The sequence below is a fragment of the Microtus ochrogaster genome, linkage group LG1, assembly GCF_000317375.1.
Source record: "Microtus ochrogaster isolate Prairie Vole_2 linkage group LG1, MicOch1.0, whole genome shotgun sequence".
In the NCBI taxonomy this organism is placed as follows: Eukaryota; Metazoa; Chordata; class Mammalia; order Rodentia; family Cricetidae; genus Microtus; species Microtus ochrogaster.
Window position 1 is genome coordinate 4,862,240 of NC_022027.1, and position 8,593 is coordinate 4,870,832.

Below are 8,593 nucleotides of genomic sequence, written 5' to 3' on the forward strand. Positions count from 1 at the left end.
TTGGGGCGGTGGATTCTCAAGACTGCTTCTAACTTGTTTGTGCGTGTCATCTTGGGGGAGAACCTGAGAAAGCTGGGTGCTGGTCACATCCTGGTTTAGCTGGTCTCTTTGTTCCTGTCCAGTGTTTGTGGTATGGAAATATCTGGTGTCTCTTACAGCTGCTTAAGGTATTGGCAGAACAGAGAACAAAGTTAAGTTTAGGGGGAAAATTTTAGGACCAGGGAATTGAGAAGGGTGTATCTGACCTGTATAAGGTGGATCCTTCAGTTTGGCTCCCTGGAACTCACAAGAATTCTGTGGGTTTGTGAAAACAGAAGTTTGAGACAGCAGCAGAATGATTGTGACAGATGTCTTTGCTCAATGAAAAGTATTTTTAAGACTATGGAAGGCAGCGTGAGAGAGAAATTTCATCGTGTGTATTTGTCCTCACTCTTATAGCTTGCAGGTACATGTCTTAATAACTTGTATTTGTATTTTGCTGAAATTTGTTTGGTGAGGCTGTCCTTTTAAAATGACAAAACCTCTCAGCTGTCAAACTGCATCAGAGATCTTTGAGAAGGATAAAATTTTACTTGAGTTGTTGATTTAAAAGCGGCAGGGAACTTACTTGGTTGGTACCTAGGCTACTCCTCAGGGTCCTCCATGGTTGCTGAGGGTCTTATTTGCCTTTTACTGTTTTATACAGGGCGTGCCAGGCTCCAGAAGATCCTGTGGGCTAAGAAATCTGTAGGAAGACAAGCGTACCTTGACCTGAGCAGCTAGGCTGCCAATTCCAGTGATTCTGTCCACGTCTGGAGATCTTCAGTTTAGATGAAAGGCAATTTTTCTCAGTGGTCAGAGCATGGCAGTTGAAATGAAGTGTGGATAGATGTTGTTCTGTGCCCATTTGTCTTCTGTCTTCTTTGGAGGAAATAGAGTGCTGCTGCTATGAGCCAACCTGCCTCTTTTTATTATAAAAAGTTGTTTAATAATTAAATATTTAAATGCCATATTCTCCAGATCTCTGAGCAGTTGAGGGCTGTATATCAGGTACAGCTACAGTATAGAATCTGCCTGGAGAGCTGGGCCCAAGCTAGACTGTACTGGCTCTCAACTTAACAGGTAAAGCAGGGTTGGATTAAATATAAAGTATTTTTGTAAAAGACTTAAAAATACATAAAATTTAGCTGGGCAGTGGTGATTCATGCCTTTAATTCCAGCACTCGGGAGGCAGAGACAGGAGGATCTCTGTGAGTTCAAGGCCAGCCTGGTATACAAGAGCTAGTTCCAGGACAGGCTCCAAAGCCACAGAGAAACCCTCTCTTGAAAAAACAAAACAAACAAACAAAAAACCCAAAGCAAACCAAAACAAAACCCCACTTAAGTCATACTATAAGTAAGTACAGAGGACCTGGTGCACACCCTTGCGGGCCCAGTCCACACTGCTTCAGTCTTTGAGCTCATGTGAGCTTCGTTCCCCTGGTGTCCTCCATCTCCTCTGGTCCTTATACCCTTCCAGCCTCCTCTTCGGCAGGGTTCCCTGATTTGATGACGACGTCTCATTTAGTGCTGAGTGTCCCAAGGTCTCTCACTCTGAGTGCTGAGTGCTGAGTGCTGAGTGCTGAGTGTCCCAAGGTCTCTCACTCTGAGTGCTGAGTGCTGAGTGTCCCAAGGTCTCTCACTCCGAGTCTCTGTGTTTGTTCCCATCCGCAGCAGGGGGAAGCTTCTCTGATGATGGCTGAACAAGACACTGATCTATGAGGATAGCAAAATCTCAGTAGGAGTCAATGTATTGCTACATTTCTTTTAAAGACTACTAAGCCGGGCGGTAGTGGCGCACGCCTTTAATCCCAGCACTTGGGAGGCAGAGGCAGGTGGATCTCTGTGAGTTCGAGGCCAGCCTGGTCTACAAGAGCTAGTTCCAGGACAGGAACCAAAAGCTACGGAGAAACCCTGTCTCGAAAATCAAAAAAAAAAAAAAAAAAAAAGACTACTAGTATTTGGCTTAGCTCTAGGTCCCTGGGCTATCTAGTCTCTAGTTCTTCATCACCCAAGTGGTGTTGGGCATGGATTCCATCTTATGGAGTGGGCCTTATGTCCAATCAGATATGGGTTGGCTACTCTCTCAAGTTGGTGCCACTATTGTCCTAACATATCTTGAATGCAGGGCACCATTGTAGATCACAGTGTTTGTGTCTGGGTTGATGTTTATGTTTCTCCTTTGGTAGCCTGCAGAACACCTTCCTATACCAAAGACACCAGCACGTAGGGGTGGATGCTCTGTGTAGGCACCAGTTCAACATCTCCATGTTTAATGGTTCATGTGGTTGTTGTCTTCAGCAATGGGGCCTTGCTCACAGTTTGTGGAGAGGAATCTATTGTCTTAGCAACAACCTGGATTGTTTGGGGATATCTATAGAACCCCTTTAGCCCAAAACTCAATTAGATGTGACCCAGATCCCAGTACTGGAAGATGCCCAGTCGGGACTCTGTCTCCCCCATTACTTGGTTATTTCGTTTAGATGCCCTTCATATATGTATATATTTTAGTAAGTTTCTACTGTATTAGGTTTCCTTACTATTGCTCAAATGCTCCGTAATTTTAGCTGTCTCTTCCCGCACTCCCTTCCTGTACCCTTCTCTCTTCCCTCTCCCCGCTCCCTACTTGATCCTGTCATCCCAGCTGCACCCCATCTATCCATCCATAACTATTCTACTTCCCTTTCCTGGGGCGATGGCCTGTCCCACACCTCACCTTCACAAGTCCCTTACTCTGTCCATACCCTCGGTGGGTCTATGGATTGTAGCTCGGTTACCATTGACCAAATGTCTGCCTATAGCAAATGCAGGCCGTGTTTGTCTTCCTGGGTGTGGGTTACATCACTCGGTATGATTTTATTTAGTTCCATCCATTTGCTTGCAAATTTCATGATGTCATTGCTTTCTAACAGCAGAGTCGTCCTCCATTGTGTAAATGGACCACACTTTCTTTATCCATTCTTCAGTTGAGGGGCATCAGGTTGTTCCCAGGTTCTGGCTATGACAAATACTGCTGCTGTGAACATAGTTGAGCAAGTGTGCTTATGGTAGGATGGATTCTCTGGGTAGATGCCCAAGAGTGGTGCTTCTGCATGTAGGGGGAGAGGCTACTTGTTCGTCCTGCTGCCCAGTTCTTGGCTGCCCTGCTAGCGTATCTCTGAAATAACCACACAGAAACTGTATTCACTAAATCATTGCTTGGCCCATTAGCTCTAGCATCTTATTGGCTAACTCTTACATTAATTTAACCCATTTTTATTCATTTGTATATTGCCACGTGTCAGTGGCCTAGCGGCAAAGATTCTAACTGGGGGAGGATTCTAATTCTGTCCCAGGCAGAGGATCCATGGCTTCTCTCTCTCTGCTTTCCTTCTCCCAGCATTCAGCCTAGCTTTCCCGGCCTACCTAAGTTTTCCTTATCAACAGGCCAAGGCAGTTCCTCTATTCATTAACCAATGAAAGCAACACATAGCCAGAAGGACCTCCCACACCAGCTGGGTCTTAAGGTAGATTGATTCCCAATTTTATGAGAAATCACCCTATTGATTTTCAAAGGCGCTGTACAAGTTTACACTCCCACCAGCAATGGAAGAGTGTTCCCTTGCTCCACGTCATCACCAGCATGAGCGTTCACTTGTGTTATTGATGTTGGCCATTCTGATGGATGTAAGATGGAATCTGAGTCTTTTTTTATTTGCATTTCCCTGATGGCTAAGGATGTTGAACATTTCTTTAAATGTTTCTTGGTCATTTTAGATTCTTCTATTGAGAATTCTCTGTTTATGTGTGTGCCCATTTTTAATTGGATTATTTATTTTCTTGTTATATAGTTTTTTGTTCTTCTCCCATCCCATAGGCTGCTGCTTTGTCCAAATGCCCTTGTCCTTTCTGTGTAGAAGTTCTCAGTTTTCTGAGGTTCCATTTATTAGTCGTTGATTTTAGTGCCTGTGCTAACCAGAGCTGATTTTTAAATTTTATTTCTTGAGGCCAGGTCTTACTATGTATACCAGGGTAACCTGAAACTCCCTATGTAGACCAGGCTCGCTTTGAACTCACAGAGATCCGCCTGTCTCTGTCTGTCAAGTGCAGGGATTAAAGGTGTACTCCAGCACGCTCTGCCTTGGGTTTTCTGGGGGCAGCAGAAGTCCATCACCCCCTCAAATGTGCAAGCGTAGCGGTGTTCTGATCTTTCTGGAACCTCTGTGGTCTCTGGGACAGGGAACTTCGCCCATTCACGCACATTTCCCGTACTTACCCACAGAGGGCGCCGCTGTCCCTCTCTGCATTCAACTGTGGCTTGACGTCACTCAGCTTGGATTCCTTCCTGACAAAGATGGGGATGTGTCAGGCTGTGGGAGACCGCCAAAGGCACAGAAATCCCCTGGAGTCCAGTGCTTAGGTAAGCCACTGTGAGACCAAAGACCTGATGGCTCTCCACACAGGTCGGAGGCAGCAAGATGAGGAGTTCAAGACTGTAGGATGGGATTTGTAGAGATGGTTCAGTGGTTAAGAGCACTGACTGTTCTCCCAGAGGACCCAGGTTCAATTCCCATGCACCCACATGGCAGCTCACAACTGTCTGTAACTCCAGTTCCAGGGAATCTGACACCTTCATACCAATCGCACATAAAATAAAGTTAAATAAACATTTTTTTAAAAGACTACAGGACCCTGTCTTAAGCATATGCAACTAGAGCGTGTTCACATGGCTTTCTGGAGACATAAGGATTCCTCTGACTTCCAAAGTGATTTCCAGGATAGCCAGGGCTACATAGACCCTGTGTCAAAAAAAAAAATCACCCCAAACCTCACAACATATAAATAAAATGTTGTATACAGTATTACACTGACATATATTTCATGGCTATAATATGTATCATAAGTATAGTTAATGTAGATTGTGTGTTATGTATTTATGTGTTATATGTTGTATATATGATTCATATAATGTACGCAACTAACGAGTAATATGTTACATATGTAAAACCTACACTATCTACACATGATATATAGTGTGAATTACACACATGTATGCATGAATATATGTACAGGTAATAGCCAACATATTTACTAAGTAACACAATACATTACTGCATTATTTAATATGCAATATATTATATAGTTATATGTCTATCATATAGCACACATATAACATATATGTTATATGCCTATAATGCTTCTATAATGTATGTCATGTGTGTGATACATATTACATTGCATTGTGTAACTTATTTTACACATCATATTATTTTGTTATATATACATAGCATAGATTAAATATTAGGTATGTGGGATGCATTATATATTATATGCACAGGTATTACATTATACATATACAATACAGAACGTGTTGTATGTTACATCTATAGGATATTGTTACATGTGCCAGTGGGTCATATGTTCTACGTGAATGTGTCTGCGTATGATTCTCCCTTAGGATAAGCGGGACACCTACTCTTCAGCACCTACCAAGCCCTCGTGGTGTCTGTGTTCCGCTCACCTGCACTTTCCAAGAATACATAAAATCACAACTGAAAATCACAGCACACACTGTACTGTATCATCACTAGCGGCAAGCCGAGGGGAGGAGACGGCACTCCTGCAGGGACCCTGGCAGTGTGGGAATTCGTCTGTGACTGTCTGGTAGGGCAGAAGCCAGGCATACTGCTTCTCCTGGTTGGTTTTGCTGGGTTTTTGTTGTTTTGTCAGCTTGACACAAACGAAAGTCATCTGGGAAGAGGGACCTCAGTGGAGAAGACACTACCATACGACTGACCTGGGCAAGCTGGAGGGACATTTTCTTTCTTCAAAACATTTTAAATTGAAGCTGGGTGATGGTGGCGCACGCCTTTAATCCCAGCACTCGGGAGGCAGAGACGCGTGAATCTCTGTGAGTTCAAGGTCAGTGTGGTCTACAGAGTGAGTTCTGGGACAGCTAGGGCTGTTACTCAGAGAAACTATGTCTCGGGGAAAAAAAAAAAAAGACAAAACCCAAACATTTAAAATTGGAGTATAGTTATACCACTTCCCCTCCAGCCCTTCCCAGGTCCCCTTCCTTGATGTGGGAATGATTTCTTACTAATAAAGAAACTGCTAGGCCCATTTCATAGGCCAGCCCTTAGGTAGGCGGAGAAAACAGAACAGGATGCTGGGAGAAAGAAGTTGAGTCAGGGAGTCGCCATGATTCTCCCACGCCAGACAGACGCAGGTTAAGATCATTCCTGGTAAGCCAGCTTGTGGACTACACAGAATAATAGAAATGGGTTAGATCAATATGTAAGAGCTAGCCAATAAGAAGCTGGAACTATTGGGGCCAGGCAGTGTTTAAAAGAATACAGTTTCCGTGTAATTATTTCGGGTATAAAGCTAGCCGTGCGGGTGGCCGGATGCTGGGGACGCAGCTCTGCCGCTCTTAATTCAATACTTCCTGAATCCCTGAGATGTCCCCGACTCTCACAGTGACAGCCTCCTTTCCTCTGACAGTATTGTCACACACGTGCATGTGTGAACACACATGTATACACACAACCTGCTGAGCCTGTTTTCATTATCTGTGTGTATGGCTTCAGAGCTGACCACCCTGCACTGGACAGCCAGGGTCCTCCTCCTGGGAAAGGCTAACTCTCCCTCTCCCAGCAGTCGTTAGCGGCCTGTAGTTCTTTGTATGGGGTGGACCCTGTGAGATTTTCTCCCAGATTGGCAAGTCCACTGATATTGTCCCTGTCTTGTTTAGGCAGCCGTTCCTAGGGAGACTGCTTCACAGTGGACTTCCTGGGATTCTGGCTCTGAGGATCTTCCCGGCCCCTCTAAGCAGATGCCCCCTGATCTGGGATGCTGGAGCTGGGATGAGGGCGTATCACTGGGGCTGTGCTCCCACATCTGCTGATCCCCACTGTCCAGCTGTGGCTGGCTGTGATGGGTTCCAGTTGGTGTGAAGAGGCTTCTGCCTTGAGGGGTGGGGCTGAGGATGAGATGCAGTCTGCAGTACGGAACAGGGCTCATCTATCACAGTCGTACTAGGTCCCTGTCTTAATCAGGGTTTCTATTGCTGTGAAGAGACACCATGAGCACAGGAAGAAAGACATGTCATTGGGGCTGGCTTACAGTTCAGAGGTTCAGTCCCTTATCATCACGGCAAGACAGAGCAGCATGCTGGCAGACGTGGTGCTGGAGCTGAGTGTCCTACATCTTGATCCCCAGCAACAGAAGATTGTGTATCACACTGGGCATAGCTTGAGCACAGGAGCCTGCAAGCCCGCCTCCACGGTGACACACTTCCTCCAACAAGACCATACCCACCCCAGCAAGGCCACACCTCCTAATAGCGCCAATCCCTAGAGGTGAAGCTTTCGAGTCCATGGGGACCGTTCCTTCAAACCCACCCAGTCCCTGACCTCACAGCCCCCAGAAACTGGCTCGAATTTCAGTAGCAGGCACAATTTCCTTCCTGCTGAGGGGGCTTCAGGTCCAATCAGACAGCCGTATTTTCTTAGTGATTGATGGGGGAGGGCCCCTCTCACTGTGGCCGCTTCCGTCCTTGGGCAGGTGGTCCTGGGATATCTAAGGAAGCAGGCTGAACAAGCCACGGGGAGCAAGCTAGAAACAGCATCCTCCACGGCCTCTGCTTCAGTTCCTGTCTTGAGTTCCATCAGACTGTGACCGAAAGCTAAAATAAACCCTTTCCTTGCCAAGTTGCTTTTGGTCGCGAGGTTTCACCACAGCGATGGAAGCCATGACTATTCTACATTCTGCATGCTCGGCAAAGCATACCCAGCCCCAAATGTCACCCTTCCTTCCCCACTGGGGCTGCCTAGTTAGATCAGATGACTTGGGTTTGAGATCTCCAGGACCCATATTGCACAGGCCCCTGTGGTTCCCTGAGACCAGAAGGTGATGGAGGTACAGGTGGCCGTGAGCCACACCTGATGTGGGTGCTGGGTACCAAATTCGGGTCCTCAGGAAGAGCAACAATCCTGCGGGCCTGGGATAGGATCACAGCTTCTCCTCACCGTGCTGGTGACAGATACAAACCAACCAGCAGCCTGCAACGCCCCCTCCATAGAGGGCACACTCTGCTGAGAGCCTTCAAACCTGGCACACAACAGTTAACCACCGGGCTTGGCCAGGTGCCCAGCCCGGGCTGCTCCATAGCCCCTTTCCTTTATCCCAGGTGCCGGGAGAACTCGGTGGGGTGACCAGAAAGTACCTAAGACAAAAGCTCCCAGGAAAGACAGAGCCTTGTTCTCACGGTGGCTCTGGGCCCAGGCAACTTCCTTCTCCCAGGGACTTCGGAGCTGGTGCTCTGCCTGCCAGCAAGAGGGAAGCTGGCGTCCCCAGGAGAGCCTGAAGCAGGCACTGCAAAGGGCGCTGAGCTTGGGGGAGACCCCCACACACTCTTGTTGAGGTGTCTGCAGTAACACTCTGGAGCCAAAATGATGGGTGGCTGCCCAAGAACCCACTGAGGCACAGATTCTTCACGAAGCCTCTTACTGAGAGCCAGGCGTGCATCTGTGGAACCCACATTCCCCGGGCAACTGAAAATGGAGAGATGAGCGCCCTGAGGGTGAGTACCCAC

General features: G+C 46.8%; 1 protein-coding gene across 5 annotated transcripts in view; it reads left to right on the forward strand.

The window, feature by feature from the left end:
• The first annotated feature begins 8,308 nt into the window (after positions 1 to 8,308).
• The window catches only part of Nwd1 (NACHT and WD repeat domain containing 1), a 78,967-nt gene continuing 78,682 nt past the window's right edge, over positions 8,309 to 8,593 (forward strand). For all 5 annotated transcript variants that reach the window (XM_013350728.2, XM_026785209.1, XM_026785210.1 and 2 more), the window contains exon 1: positions 8,309 to 8,581. The gene's annotated coding sequence lies outside the window, so the exon portion shown is untranslated. The remainder of the gene's footprint in view (positions 8,582 to 8,593) is intronic.